The 15,473-nt window shown below is 41.5% G+C and overlaps 1 protein-coding gene across 3 annotated transcripts in view; it reads right to left on the reverse strand.

Annotated features, from left to right (window-relative positions):
• LOC128892853 (cAMP-specific 3',5'-cyclic phosphodiesterase) overlaps window positions 1-15,473 on the reverse strand; it is a 179,014-nt gene that overhangs the window by 128,654 nt on the left and 34,887 nt on the right. For 2 of the 3 annotated variants that reach the window (XM_054153453.1, XM_054153448.1), the window contains exon 1: window positions 10,261-10,571. The exons of the other annotated variant lie outside the window; for it this stretch is intronic. The gene's annotated coding sequence lies outside the window, so the exon portion shown is untranslated. Of the gene's footprint in view, window positions 1-10,260; window positions 10,572-15,473 lie in introns of those variants that run through there. 3 annotated transcript variants of the gene reach the window in all.

The following is a 15,473-nucleotide window of genomic DNA, read 5'->3' on the forward strand; positions in this document are numbered from 1 at the left end:
CGGTTCACCCCAGACGAGCCCCCAGAGACGGACTACGATCGACTCTTTAACTTAAAAACCAGTGCCAACTCGGACACGCGGAGTTGCTAAAGACAGTGCTGGGGATTCAGTTTACAATGCAAACGTCACTTGTACGCCACTTTTAGATCAAAGTTTTAGCTTACAACGTAATGTGACTTGTGCGCCACTTTTAGCTGACAAGTTCTCGGTTCTTTAGCATCCCGAATGCGTCGCTTAACTTTTCCGTTTTTCATATTTTGTCCAGAGTGTACGGTGTCCAAGGCTTGTTGCAACTTGCAACCTCCGAGTTCCGTAGCTCTTAAATCGACTGATATATCCAGAATATCAAACTTTTAATCGACGAAAGCATTAAATTCACCTTTCAGCGAACAACAACAGAGTCACTCGGATTTTGCTACAAAGAGTAACAAATGCCACAGATATACCGTATTCGTCGCTATAATGGCTTCAACAGTTCCAAAAATACACAAGATATTGGATTTCGCGATTGTACGACCTTTGCTTTTGCAATCGAAAAGCTTTCGCGTCGAAGAGCTTTCGATCTTATTGCAGGCAAGTTCCAATTACTTAAAATCATTCGATTCCGCCGAAAGACAGCGTCGATAATCTCGTTGATTTATCCACACACCGAACCATATTCCCTCTCTACTATTTCACGTCGAAAGTATACACGTTAAAGTACGTAAACGATAGAATTAGTTGCCGAATAAACCTCGATTACTCAGAATATCCGTCTTTTAGGGACGTTTAAGTACGTTAACGGCAACGTTCGGTGTAACGCGTCATTTTCCACATTAATTTCCATCGATCGATATCTATTCGTGTTTGCTGCAGAGCATTTATTGCACGATACCAGCGAATAGTGCGATACAAATATACCAATTAAATCAATATCGACCGCGATTAAGCTGCCACCTGATTTCCATTTAATTGCTTTGCGCTGTACAATGTACTTGTATTTGTACGAATTATGTTTATATGCCAAGGTACTATACAACATACGTAGCTTTAACTAATTTCAACGATCAATTTCGAGAGGATTCTTTCTCGACTACATTTCACGCGGATGTGTTTAATTTTCTGTAGAAAGCTACAGCTATTCACGGTACGGGCTCGAAATATCTTTGCGTAAGATTTGCCTTGATACCGAAAGTTTCTGAGAGATTTCGTTTTCCTAGCTTCCAGATTCTCTCGAAAAACGTCACGAATGATAAACGAGGAATTCTGTGATTTTTCTGTCATTTCTTTGGTTCTGCACTGTCGAAAAGCAATGGAACATGAAAGAAATACTATAACGTGGAAAAATGTTTCAGACCACCGCACCGACACCGTTACCCGCGGGCCGGGCGTACCGATTGAACGATATGGTACAGAATGAATAATGGAACGTAGTTGGCCGTCATTCCGAGCGGGATCGCTGCGAATACGAAACGAGTTCTAAACGGATTATCTTGGTGCCGCGGCCGGGCCGGACCGGCTGTACAGCGCCGAGAAGTAGAATGAGAAAAAAAGATGAAACACGCGCAAAAGGCCAAGTAACAAGAGCCTGTAATTTGCTTCAACTCAAAGAAACTCTAAACCTGAACCCGACGTTGACGGAATCGATGGAATAATTGTCGAATGAAACGTGCCAAGAAAATTTGGCATTGGACGGCTCGCTAGTTTCCAGAGTTTTCAGCTTCGATAGAGTAACAACCCTTCTCCAACCAGTTTCAACCACCTGGTAAGAATATTTAGAGCGTGGGAGACTAGCTCGACCAGTACCCTCGAATGCTTCGTCAAAAGTAAATACATAATGACATTTCGATCTCTTCCGATAATCTTTTGTCCGTTTGCTAGCAACAAAATTAATTCGAACAAAAGTATCACGATACACTAGCGTCTCGGTTGTAAACACTCGAATGGGCTGTATCGTTAGCGAATAAACAAAGACACTGACTGCAAGCTGTGTATCCAACAAACTGTCAACGTTTTCATAATGGTCATTTATTTGTTCACACTGAGAGAAAGCGAGATAAAGAAATTGATTTCAGACTACAAAGTCACGATCGCTTCTTACGTTCTCGTTAAAGTTATTGACTCGTTGTCAGATTTTGTTTCTACATATTATATTATTGAAAACATTGTCGATCGACGTTCGATCTAATCGCCAATTCACGATACGAATATTTATAGCGGAAGATATGGCGCGACGACGCGATCTTAACGATCGTTCCATGTCACGGACGACACGCGACGTGACGATCGATTGTCAAGTCTGATCTTGTGTTTTTCTTTCATTGGAATTCGAGGTACGCTATCCAAGTAGCTGGAATACGACGAAAGCATAAAGCGCTACCCTCGGTACCGAAAATGCCTTCGGAAGAATAAAAATCACAACAACTTGTGCAATTAATACATTTAATAGCGTTACTTTAAATCTGAAAAATAATTGCTTAATTAAGTTTGTATGATTTGAACGCGTAATGTCATGTACTTGAATTACATAACGCTAATGTGAAATAACGAAAATTACGTAGAGTGAAATATAATAGTTAAATAATAATCGATTCGGTCAATCATTCCGCGCGAAGGAATTTCATTCGAGTTGGACAGATGTTTCAAAGTGCAAAATGCGTAAATCGTCGGCGAATTAATAGCGTGAAACGATCGATCATCGACTTGGATATACATATTATACTCGTACATTGCACGCGAACGATATATAATCTCGAGAGAGGAATTTGGAACTGAATAACCACAACGCTTTAACGAATTACGATGATGCACCAAAGATCCCAATTTTACAACGAAAAAATTAATCGATCGGAATTTTTCAATTTCCGCATACGATAATTAAAGAATCGTGTCATCGGAAACAATTTCGTAACGATAATGGACGATTGAGATTCAATTCAGATAATTACCAAACATTTTCCATCACTGATACCTTCGAAAACAATAGCAAAATTGAAACTGATTCGATACTCTGGTTGTTCATTTTAATTTCAAATTTTACGTACATACGTACGTTTCACATTTCGCTTAAACGTATCGATTAAATTTGATAGGATGTCAAGTTGTTTTTAAAAGATAAAAACGGAACGAAAATAAATAATCAATGGTATTAATTTTAATCCATCGTTGACAAATTTCCCCTCGGTCAGCGTTCGTTAACACCTGTCACGAGTCACATTAATTGGTAAAGAGGTGACATTTATTTAAACGAAAAAGCGAAAAAGCGAAAAAGCGAAAAAGCGAGAAAGCGAAAAAAGGCAAAAGCTGATACTTGGCATAAAAACCTTGACGCAACTGTATAAACAACGCCGGTAAATGTATGCGACCAAACATGCTTGCTTTTCGTTACTCGTTCTTTTTATTCGCGAAGAAATACTTTTTTTTTCTTCTCGTCCTGATTTATTGGAATGGTTTCTCATCTTTTTAGCGAGAAAACAACAACGGAGGCGTTGGCATCGGCGTCCGTCGTTCCGACGTCGCGGTCGGAAAACTACCTACTCGTGGAAGATGACGATAAAGCGTTTGCCTTAATAGAAATGCATTCATGCGTCGGTGCTGATAGGTTTGCGACGAGATATGAAAATTAGTCTGCTTTCGATGTGAAAATGGTGCGTCATTAGGCAAAGTAATATTTACTAGCGACCACCGTCGCTATTAATATCGGTTACACCTCGTCTGGTCTCGCTAAAAAAAAATTTGTAACATTCGTTACAAACGATCAAGACGATGAAAACGAGGTTTTTAATATTTACACATGAAATTTGGTGGATGAATGTTAAATGCTGCTCGCAGAAACCCTTTGTTTCCTTTCGAAAAATATCACCAAGCTAAAGTACTTGGTTTAGTTAACTTTCAACTTAAACATAATTATCATTCCGATATACTCGATCGTAAACTACACCTATCATATCTTTCCGATGATAATAAGTTGGTAGATTTATGGCGATGCCTACCTACCAGCATAAAAAGTTGTAAGAGAAATGAGAAATACGTAACGAGGATTTGCAAAATGGATCCCAGTGGTGGGCCACTGTAATCGGGAGTGTGCTGGAAGCGGTCTAAAACCGGTCGACGTTAATTTATAGCCTGTTGCGGTATCGTATTCCGATCACGTATGCATTTACACGTTTATGTCCAGCCAGCGTAAAACGATCAGATAATTTGTGCTTATGAAATCCCAATGTTTACACAAACTTTCCATGATTCGTTTATTGTCCGTGAACTAAATAATTCTTTTTGAATCTCGGCCAATCAGCCTTGTTTTCCAAAGTATTTACACGGTTTATTAAAGCTACTTGACAATCTTCCAGGTATATACATATGTATCAATGACAACGTGGACTAAATATAAAAGCACAATTTCATTCGATGTGGATACATCGTAGCGTTCGTAACCAAGACTACGATATATACCCAGATTCACATTGTAACTACGGAACAACTATGACAATGCCTACGACTTGAAAGAACTCTGGACAAAGGCACCATTTCCTAATTACACGACAAACGGTTCCGAATAATGGGTTTCTATCGTCCACCGAATTCGTGCATCTCTCATTGTCCGTGTCTTGCGCGGCGGCGGCGTTGGACCGAGAAATGTTCAGCTTTTGCGTTGGTAAATCATGCGTCGCTCTTGCCACTTAGGTATCGATCAAACGGATGTATACACGATATGCCTGCTGTAAGGCTTCGAGCGCGCATAAAACGTCTTTTCTTCCGTGAAAACAAACTGCTCATGGGAAAAGAATACTTTTGTTGTTTTGAGACGCTTCCGCGTCGATTCGACGAGATTCTATACAATAAGACAAAAAATTTACCAATTTAATCACGGGGTGAACATTTGCAAAATGATCGTCCTCGGGTCTGGTCAAAAGTTTCGCTCTGTGAAAGAATCGTAGAAACTGTTGGAACGTCGGGGCGTCGGCGTCGGGACGGTGCGATCCAATTTCCCAATAGCGGACAAGTAGAAGCGCGCGTCGCGGGTGGTGAGGCCGTGCAAAGAAGGAAACCTGTCAAGACGGGGAAAGAAACGGTCGTTTTATGACACAGAGAGGAACGTACGCGATTATGTAAGCTAGCGCGACGTAAAAGTTTCTTTCAGGAGGCTCAGCGAGCGAGAAATATTCGCAGATAGGATAAACAGCTAGCCTTAAAAGCGAGGGGAATCTCAAAGGTAGTCTCGGCGAAAGATGCGAGAACCCTTATTCCGCTAGCTAATAGAATTATCCTGTCGTCGGAGCCAGTAATGCACCTTTGCGTCGATAAAATCTACTGTGTGGAAATATATGTATATTTCCGATAGCCCGTCGCGGGCCGCGTTCACGCTTCAAAGAGACCACGGACTTGTCCAACGGGCTGCTACAGCACCGAGTTGCGCACATACATTTTCAATGCGGCGCGGCCGCGCACTTTGTTTTCACACGGACAAGTACACGTAAAAATATCTACTTTGTTGCCGCAAAGTCTATTGCGCGCGATACACATGTTTCGCTCTGAATAAGCGGTAAAGTCCATAGTTCAGGGACAGTGGAACGATTCAATCGATTTAGAACATAACGTAGAACGATAGGATATTGTAGCCGATGCGCTACATGTCGGCTTACTTTGGACTGTTATTTTCAAACATTTGTTTTAATACCACCCGAAAACTGTCGCGGTTACAATTAACCCGTCCCCTCTATACTTTTATAGCAAGTTTACAGAATCACGGCTGTCGTTGAATTATTCCAAAGTCTACCGTTCATCGTTACAGTTCTCATCGTATACTATATTCTCGATGTATGCTGTTTGCTGTTATAAATCGTCCAGAAACGCGTTCATCGTTCAACGTTCATCGTTCATCTCGAAACGCCAATCTCCATGTTCTCGGGATATTATTACTTGGCTGATTTACACATGAACGTAGTTCGGTGTACGAGTTTTAATAGCTCCGAAGGAATATGAAATGGCGTCTACCACCTGCCACGTCCTCGCGATAGGATCGGTACGTTCGAATCCAGGGGTTCCAACTTGTGCAGAGGCCGCATTAATATTTATTGCCAACTTAAAACGCCGAGTAAGCCTCTATTAAGCGGTTGTCGCAGACGGAGCAACTGCCAACGCCACGGCAACACCTAGACTCGCGTAATATATGTACGAGCACCAATCATGTTCACAATGACTGGAAAGTTGTCTCGTGCAACATTTACGCAGCGCGTCTCCTTTGCCATGGAAATCCCGCGGAAAAGTAACCAAGATACGCTTTCGTCGAAAGTGTCAAATCAAATCTAATACGTTGTTGTCCGGCAAGTTGTCCGGAAATGTTGGAAGGGTTTCGTTACCGCTTCATCGGTTTCCAAGTTTCAGACCACTCTCACACCGAGTACAGAGACGTTAAAGCCAAGTTAAACGCCATCGGTTACCGTTTATCGTCAACGACAGTTCGAACAAGAATGTTTCACCTGTCGCGGCAGTTTGTCTACGCGTAGGTATTATCCGTCATACGAATGTAGCTAAAATCAAATCGCTTTCTTAACGAACACGACGAGATAGACCGGTATAACGGTATTCTCTTTTTCCAGTTTGTGTCCATAAAAGTTTGCGCGTCAACTTTAGCGTAGTTTGAGTTTTCCGTGTTTGTTCGGGTCGCTCGGTATCGCGAGTCAAATGCTTACATAAAATGCAAAATGTGTATGCGAAACAACTATTACACAAAAACCGTGTCAACTCTCGTTGAATAGACCGTACTTGGTTTGGAATTGCGAACTGTGAGAATGTAAAAGCTAGCGCGACGAGTGTCTTTAGCTTCCAAGTATGCGCTTTGTTACCAGGACTAATTACCTTCGCGGCTAACAACTAACAACAAGAACACGATACATACAAAATATCGCTCGACTACTCGACTGCTCCTCGGTATGTTGCCAAAGACATCGAGAATTTGTTGCCGCCGCGTCGCGTCGTTCGCAATTCTGTAGGTTCTGATAACGGTGTCCTTTGGGCTGAAAAGGAAGCTTAGGCTACTCCGAGGATTCATTCCCGTCATCCTTTCGGTAATCCCAATTTTTAAAGAAGTAGAACCGGAATTCTTTGAACGGGGATTATAACCACGAGAACCAACCTTGGTCCGAGACATGTTCTCGGATACGTCTAAATCCTAATTTAATGAAGGGACGCTTCGTCGAATATAGCAATTTTTCTGAGGATTGGCAACGAAAAACGAAAAGTACAGCTTCGGAAATTGCGAGTACCGCGGGTGCCTGCATCTTCCGAGAAAAGCAGGTGGTTTCAGCCAATAACGTCATCGACTCTACGCGACTCGACGCGACTCTACGCGACTCGACGCGACTCTACGCGACGCGACGCGACGCACGGCCGCAGCGGAACTTTGAAATCGCGTAGCCGATGTTCTCGCGCAATTTCCATACGATTTGTACGTTGTCGCGATCGACAGTTGCGAAAAGAGCGGAACCCGAACGATCTGTCTCGGTATACGTGCAAAGATTTATCTCCTTGGCGTATACACGACACGCGTAGTTCGGTTAACTCGTAACGCTTGTCAAAGTCGCAAACTACCGACATACCAGGAAAATCCTCGATTCCAATTCGTAGCGTCTAGGAAATCGAATCGTTCGAAAATATAATCCTTTTCGGGAATCAAGTCAAAGAAAATGATCGCGATAAACGTTGCCTCGATCCTAACACGAACAATAATAATATTATAAATACGAATTTACCAAGGAAAACAGGATACAAATAGAGTTGGTTCACATTTCCGTCAACAGGCTTCGTCTATTCTTAACGGGCTGAAGTTGAACAGAACTCGTTAAAATTTAAGCAAATAAAATAGAACGCAACAGCGAAACAAAAATAGAGGCGCGAGAGGAAATTTTGGTTAACGCGCGAGAGACATACGCATGGCTTGGTTGTCCTAAAAATAACGAAATCGTCGCAATCACGATACAGAGAGCCGGAAGTATAGGTGATAAAGGGACCCTAACAAGGAGAACAACTAACCTTATACTTGACCTTTTCCGTTTAGGTGATAGTTTGGTAATAGTTTTTCGCTATAATATCTTGGATATTTAACTGGTGCCTTGTCAGGCTGCTCGCGTTTCGACCACCTGTAACGCGTTCCTCTTCGGAAGACTTGTCGATATAAAATTGAAAAACTATCCATTCGATGTTGATCTACAACTCGGCAAAGTTTAATGGAAAGTATGCATTCTCTGAAAAACTCGTGATAAACAGACAAGAGATACTCGTGCGCTGCCTACATATACATAGAAAATATAAAATAGTCATCAGACTTTGATAACGATAAACGGTGCAACACACATAAATTGATCCCATTATTTATTCGTCTCGTAACGTTTATTTGAAATACTAATAGCGTAACGCGAACCATCTGAAATAACAAAAATTATATTTCTCTTAACAACGGCGCAAGTTTCCGTATAAATCAACCGGTGAACCCGGAAACGAGCATAACAAACTTGGCGAAAAGACGAGTCGCGATAACCCAGACCTACCACTTTCCTCTATAACTCTAAACAACTCGACGAAAACTTTTCACGAGCCCGCAACAGAAGAGTCTTGCTACCACGTACAATTACAACTACAGAAATAGGTTAATAATTAATTACTCCCAGTTTCCGATGAACAGGCTGCTTCGAAAGCTATCGCCTACATACATGTATGTATACACTAGTGTATAAAGAGAAAAGGAGGAGCCGAATATTACGCGCACCCATCGTATAATTTCAAACGCTTCGTGTTTATCGTAATTTACGATTTCTAAGTTTTACGAAAACTAACAGACACGGTCTAAACGAACATCGATTTCATTTAGAATAAATGTACAAGAAACGTACTTTGAAATGTAAAGAAGGAGCAAAAATATTACGGGGAGACTAAACCAAGGAAAGGGAAAAGGAAGTTATATTTAGCTTGTCACGATTCTACGCGTGTTTTCTATTATATTTTACGATTCCGGCCAGCCCTCCTACAGAGCACGGATAAAGAAGGAACGCGTTCGGAATGTTTCTTCCTTTCTGCGCGATAACCTCTTTCCGTGCGTTACGATGCCGAAAACTAACGTTTGCACGTCGCATAGCACTGATACCTTCCCATAGATCCGCTTATTTTCCACGACGAAACACTCGTAATCTATTCTTTTTCTATTTCTTACTTCTCTTCTTGTATATCTCTCGAAATATAATATTTTCTTTCGGAGAACGTTCAGCGCACGAGACACCCGTCGAGTACTAGGCGTTTTTCGAAACTAGGAAATCTAATTGGTACATTTTCACATAATGGCGAAAACTGAAAACTATTTCTATTATTATAATAATATATAGGTTGGTAACGTTGCATTTGCAAAACAAAGCAAAAGTGAATGAACAAAGAATTATTATTAGAAATAAAAATAAATATTTGGCATTCATTTCGTGCAATGAGAGTACAAAGAAAAACGAGTCCAAGCTACAGATGGAAAACCAACGATGCACGTTTTCATTTTAATGATCTTTTCCCCCTCCGGATCTCTCCGGATCTCTCCGGATCTGTCCGGGTCTCTTCGGGTCTCCGGTGGTCCAACAGGAATTTTTCGAAACAAGGGTCTCGTGCGCGACGTCTCTGTGCGTTCCAAACAAATTTCCATTTAAAAAAGGATCAATGTTAGGCATTTTCAAAACGAGCAGCTTTAACAAAAATACAAAATCTATCGCAACAATTATATAAGGGAGACGTGGTATCGTAATTTCTTCCCTCTAAAGTAGAATAGAACAAATTCGAAAATTAAACATGTCGATGGACATTGTACGAATATGTTTCGCGTGTACCGTTTACATTACCATTTCCGACTTTACTCTTTAATGTTGGTACATTGCTTGTAACCATGTTCGGTGCTTGATTTTTCGACACAATCGATAAGAAAACTCAGACGTGTAAATAAAGCAATTTTTATCTGGTTGTAAGTTCCTTATACTCTCGACAAAATACACCGACAAACACAGGACACAACGCGACACGGCACGACACGACACGCCACGCCACGACACGACGTAATGTTTATTGCATCCGAACGAGGTTGCAAGGGAGCCCCGATTGGAATGGCAAAGAAGAAACGATCTAGTGAGGTTTGTTTGCTTATAAAAAAAAAAAAAAAAAGTAAGGAAAGTGCGCATTTAACGACTGCCTGACATTGGACCGTTTTCGTAGAGGCGAACAACTCTACAACGAAATTTACGTAATTCTTGTACTCACGTGATCTGCTGGAGTTGTCGTTTCTTCCCTCCTAATTAGATGCGAGCTGCGCTGTGCGTTCGCCGGCGTGTCAACGCACTCGCCGGCGGAAAAAAAAGGGGAGGGCATGTACAGTTTGCTCGCACAATATCACAGAAGGCGACTCACTCACAAAGAACGGGTAAAAAATACGCGATACATCGCGCACACCGACCGAATCCACGCAAATAGCTGAACGGAAAATAAAGAAACCAGCGCGAACAAATCATGCCTCCTCGACTCGAGATACGAGATGCGAGATGCGAACGCTGGCAACACGGTTCACTTTCGCGATACGAACATCGTTTCCGATTGTAATGCGCGAAACGGTGACTGGCTGGCTGTTGCTTTTTGCCTTGTAGCCACGAGAAGTCGCGAAAAGGACAACACGACGTGTGCGCGACGCGTTCACTATCCGGCGCCAACCACTGTACCCGACCGACTGACTGACCGACCAACGAGAACAGACTAGACGCGATAAAAGAAACCAGCAACGACGGCGAATAGTGACCAGAATGCCGTGCCGTGCCGTGCCGTGTAGCGCCGCGCCGCACCACGCCGCGACGCAACGCCCGCGCCCGTCAAGAACGCGGCAACAGCCGATCAGGGGATGAATGGAAATGGAACTACGGCCTCGTCGTTCGGGATGCGTGGTTTCCAAGCGAGTCGTCCACCCTCGCTACACGATTCGAAAGGGAACGGGAACGGGAACGGGAACACGAACACGAACGTGAACGTGAACGGGGGTGGATGTGGATACTCGCGACGAGAGACGATCGAGACGACCGCGACGACCGCGACGACCACCGCGTCGAGGAGGCAAGAAAACTACCCGCGCTGCGGCGCTGAAGGCTCTCGCACGGGATACACCGAACACCCCCGACCGGACACGGAAACGAACGAGACCTAATGTTACGAGCACGTCCTTTTCAATTCATCGCTTGCGCGCGATGCGCGTTCTACCCTTTTCGGTTTTCGCACATCATTTTCGAATACACCGTCTACAGTATATATTCGCCAAATTTCAACGCTTTCTAATTCTCACTAGTTTCCTTAAAAATATCAATTATTATCGTTAATGTCATCTACATATCTCTCATCGTTTACGTTTCCCCTGCATTCGTCTCTATTTAAGGAGTACAACAGCAACGCATAATGAGAAACACGTGATTGCGATGCCTTGGGCATTCCTTACGACCCAATAGTTGACATCACACGTTTAACGGCTATTACATAGCCATTACGTCAATAGAAACGTATCATTAGTAACCGAGGTAATAACAATAGATTAGGAACGTATGCAGTTAGTAGATACAAGTGAGTGATAATTACACAATTCTCCATAGTATCCTATCAATGTTACATTTATCGTCAGACGTGTTTAAAGATAAAATAATACATTTGTTAATTATCCTGGCACCGTTGTAGTTGTTATCGGTTTGGAACGAGGATTCGTAGCGTTTTACGAACGGTCGTACGTTATCTCGCGCGTTTCTGAAACAATCGCCGATATACGTAATCTGAAAAAATGGACAATTTGCCATTCGATGCTTTATTATTTCTGGAAAAGAAAAAAAAAACGCTGTTCAAACAGGAACAAGTATACGCGCTGTTATCTAATACATTTTTTTTAAATAAATTATGTACGTGTTATTCAATTTCATACATGTAAAAAAGAACTAGAATTCGCGCAAAAATATCGCAAAAAGGTTTTGAATAATTTATCTCGCGACGTATATATTATTCAAAAATGTCCGATTATCCAAGTGCACGTGGACACGTACGACTTGATCTGTGGTCATACATATAAAGAAAAAGTGGCAACGTTCAGTACAACAACGAGGCGTTGTGTAATAGAAATACTTTACTTGAACCGAAATTTCGTAATGTATACTTGTTGCTCGAAAATATTGAAAATAAATAAATAGGAAGAAGAAGAAGAAGAAGAAGAAGAAGAAGAAGAAGAAGAAGAACGATGATATCTATAATATTAGTGTAATATCGTATAATCCATTTTAGTAAGTCAGGTACGAGCTTGTATTTGATAGTTTTAGCAAATTATTCATTATCGATTCCGTCAGTTGTAAAATGTACTTAACGGGAAGGAATACGAAAGTTTCAACGAGCACAATTTTCGACGGCCTGTTCCATTTTGTTAAAATTCGTCCCAGAGATGGACGAAAAAACGAAACTTTTCGGATAAGTAGATTTGAAACTGTTGGTCGAAACTTTTTAGTCGAGGTGAATCTGCACCGACAGTTCCATCGTGACAGTTCCATCGTTCTCAAAGAATACTTACTTTTCTCGAATCGGAACTAAGGTTTTCTCGATATTCGTGCGATTTCTCTCAATTCCGGACACGATTTTCGTTTCCTATTTTCCCGTCGGCGTCCATCAAACCAGCAATGTATCTACATTGTTGTACATATATACCGCTAGAAAGGTAGACGCGACTGACGACGCGACATTCAAACTAGTGGCTATCGCGTCAATCGTTTTCCCTGCTATTATAAATACTCGATTATTTGTCTAGCGAATAACGATGGATGAAAATTCTTCTTTAGTCTCGATGACCATCGGACAAGCATCGGAAACATGATATAATATTTCTTCGAGTAAATCTCTAAATTCCTATTACAATGGATACATACACGTACATAATAGTTGGATGATTGCGAGATCAGAGTTCGCCGATGTAATTTTCTCGCTGGCGAGCTTGACCTCTGAAATGTGAAGTAGAATCTCCGATATCGAGGAAACCGTCATCATTAAACTGTTACGTCGACGAAGATTGATCGTGACATACAGGTACGATCTCTACTTACAATTACGAGTAATCGTTGAATCTGCTGCTGAAATCTCGTTCGTTCCAGCCAAAGATTTCTCGTCAAATTAATTATTACACTTTGCTTTCGACAAAAATAAACGCTCGTTCGATGTGTAAAGGGATTATTTTCTTCGCTATATTTACGTATCATACAAAGCATCCGATGATGCCTTGCTCTCTTTTTATGTTTGAAGCCTCGTTACACTTTGAAAACACCTCCTAGAAAAGCATAACTTGTACAGTCTACGAATAACTAGTAAAATATTATAATTATAATGTAAAAGTAGCATTTTATCTTTGTTCACCTATTTATCTGTCTCTATCTAATTGCTCAAGGTTAGGTTAATAACAGCGTGTAGCTGCACCTCGGCTTTCTATCGAACGCGTACATATTTTTATTTCCACTCCCACACATTAATTTTCATTTCTCCTTTGGTCGATACTACAATAAATTTATCCAAGGTTGGTAATAAACCTCGCTACATGTAAAATACTGAAATACGAAATGCATTTGTTAACGCATCGCTAGAAGAGGCCGAATTACGTTTACAAATGTTTTACTCGCGCACACAGCCATAGCGTGTGTATCCTCGTGTCATGTGTGTTTAATTAACACCACGAGTTACAACACTATACGCGGAACTGTATGAATTACACGCGCCTCTCTCGTTCGTCCATAACTAACACGTTATGCAATCAAACGATATACTACTTTCCCAGATACTTTGCCCACCGTACCGCTTCGAACGCCGAAAATAATTACTCTCTCGCCGCTATAATAATTGGACAGCTCGCGCGGCGTCGCGTCGCCCGAATCGAAGACACGGCTATGCCATGGCATGCCGTGGCTCGGCGTCGGCGTCGGCGTCGGCGTCGGCGTCGTTATTCGAAGGAAATATACATTGTGAATCGAATTGGCTACCGAAGAGAAACGTTCGCGATAAGAATGTACGATAGCATCTACCTACGTTATCGAAATCAAACCATAATCGTGGCACCAGACATAATATTCAATGTTTCGGACTTTTCAGTAGGTAGAAAAAAAAAATTTATCAAACGAGCAGGATGAGTAAGACGAATCATCTTTCGCTCCTATCGAGGAAACTGGTAAACTTTACCAAAAATACCACAAGCGATTCATAGAAAATCCCGAGTTCAAGTATCGAACGAAGAATAATTAAAACATTTTGTTACACCGCGTACATGGGATAATTATATTTATGATGTAATTTATACAGGCACGACAACACTTGCCAAGTAGAGGAACACACGAATCTTGAACTCATTGCCTCGCACCCACACGCGAGCATCGTCAACGGGAAATTGGTGTTAACGACACCTGCCGAGGAATCGACTCGTTTCGCGCGTTACACCTCGATAGGATTAAACGTCTGCATCGCAGTTGCGTTACGCACATCTACCAGACGATGTTAATCCAATATTTGCGTTCGGGGGCTCAAGCGAAACTAAATTTCACAGTTTCTCTAGACTATGACGCGTTATGTCTTTTGAGATATTACAAACAACAACGCGGGAATTTGACACTTTTACGTCTATTCTTATCGTCGATAATGACAACAATAATAATAACATTGTACGAAGAAATTTTATTTTAAATTAACCACGCATTTCTTGCCAAAGAATTTACTACTTCCGGTTCCTGTCGACTGTTCCGAGCACGACGCTCATCGATAACTATCGTAGTTTTAATATACATAATTGGTAGAAAGTTTCCGAGGAGAAAAGAGCTTCTCCGAAGGTTCCGATAAAAATGAACTTAAAAGCGGCCCCGGTACATTAAAAATTGTAATTTCCCTGTAGCAAAAGAATACCTTGAAACTTGAAACGTCGACACACTTAGCTTCGCTCATTAACGTTACTTGCAAGTCGATAGTAGAAATCACTTTTATTCGTCTATTAAGATAGTTTTCAAATAAACAACTATTTCTGCCGAGTTATATTATATGTAGGATGCAAATTCTAGCCAATATTTCTGGCATTCTTCACAAACAGTTTCAGAATTTCCGGTCCAGGAAGGCAATTTACGATCTCGATTTTTCTTAAACGATCATCGAGGATTTCAGTCTTGGCTACACGTTACTTCGTTAGACATATACGTTTTTTCTATAGTTTATTAACTTTTTGCATATAAAAAACGGACCTTGGTACTCGTGGAAGACAGTACCAAGACAGATAATTAGCAACATTCAAGAACCGGCGTTGATACGATTTCGATTGCAATTAAACAGTTATAAACGTTTTTCGGCGATTAGTAGGTGCAACATTTAAATTCCGTGCCGGTGGCGCCATCTGGGCGGTTATATCAGGGAAGCTCCGGCTGAGTAATAGGATAACAGAACGCTAGTGG

The sequence above is a fragment of the Hylaeus anthracinus genome, unplaced genomic scaffold (assembly GCF_026225885.1).
Source record: "Hylaeus anthracinus isolate JK02 unplaced genomic scaffold, UHH_iyHylAnth1.0_haploid 2, whole genome shotgun sequence".
NCBI lineage: Eukaryota > Metazoa > Arthropoda > Insecta > Hymenoptera > Colletidae > Hylaeus > Hylaeus anthracinus.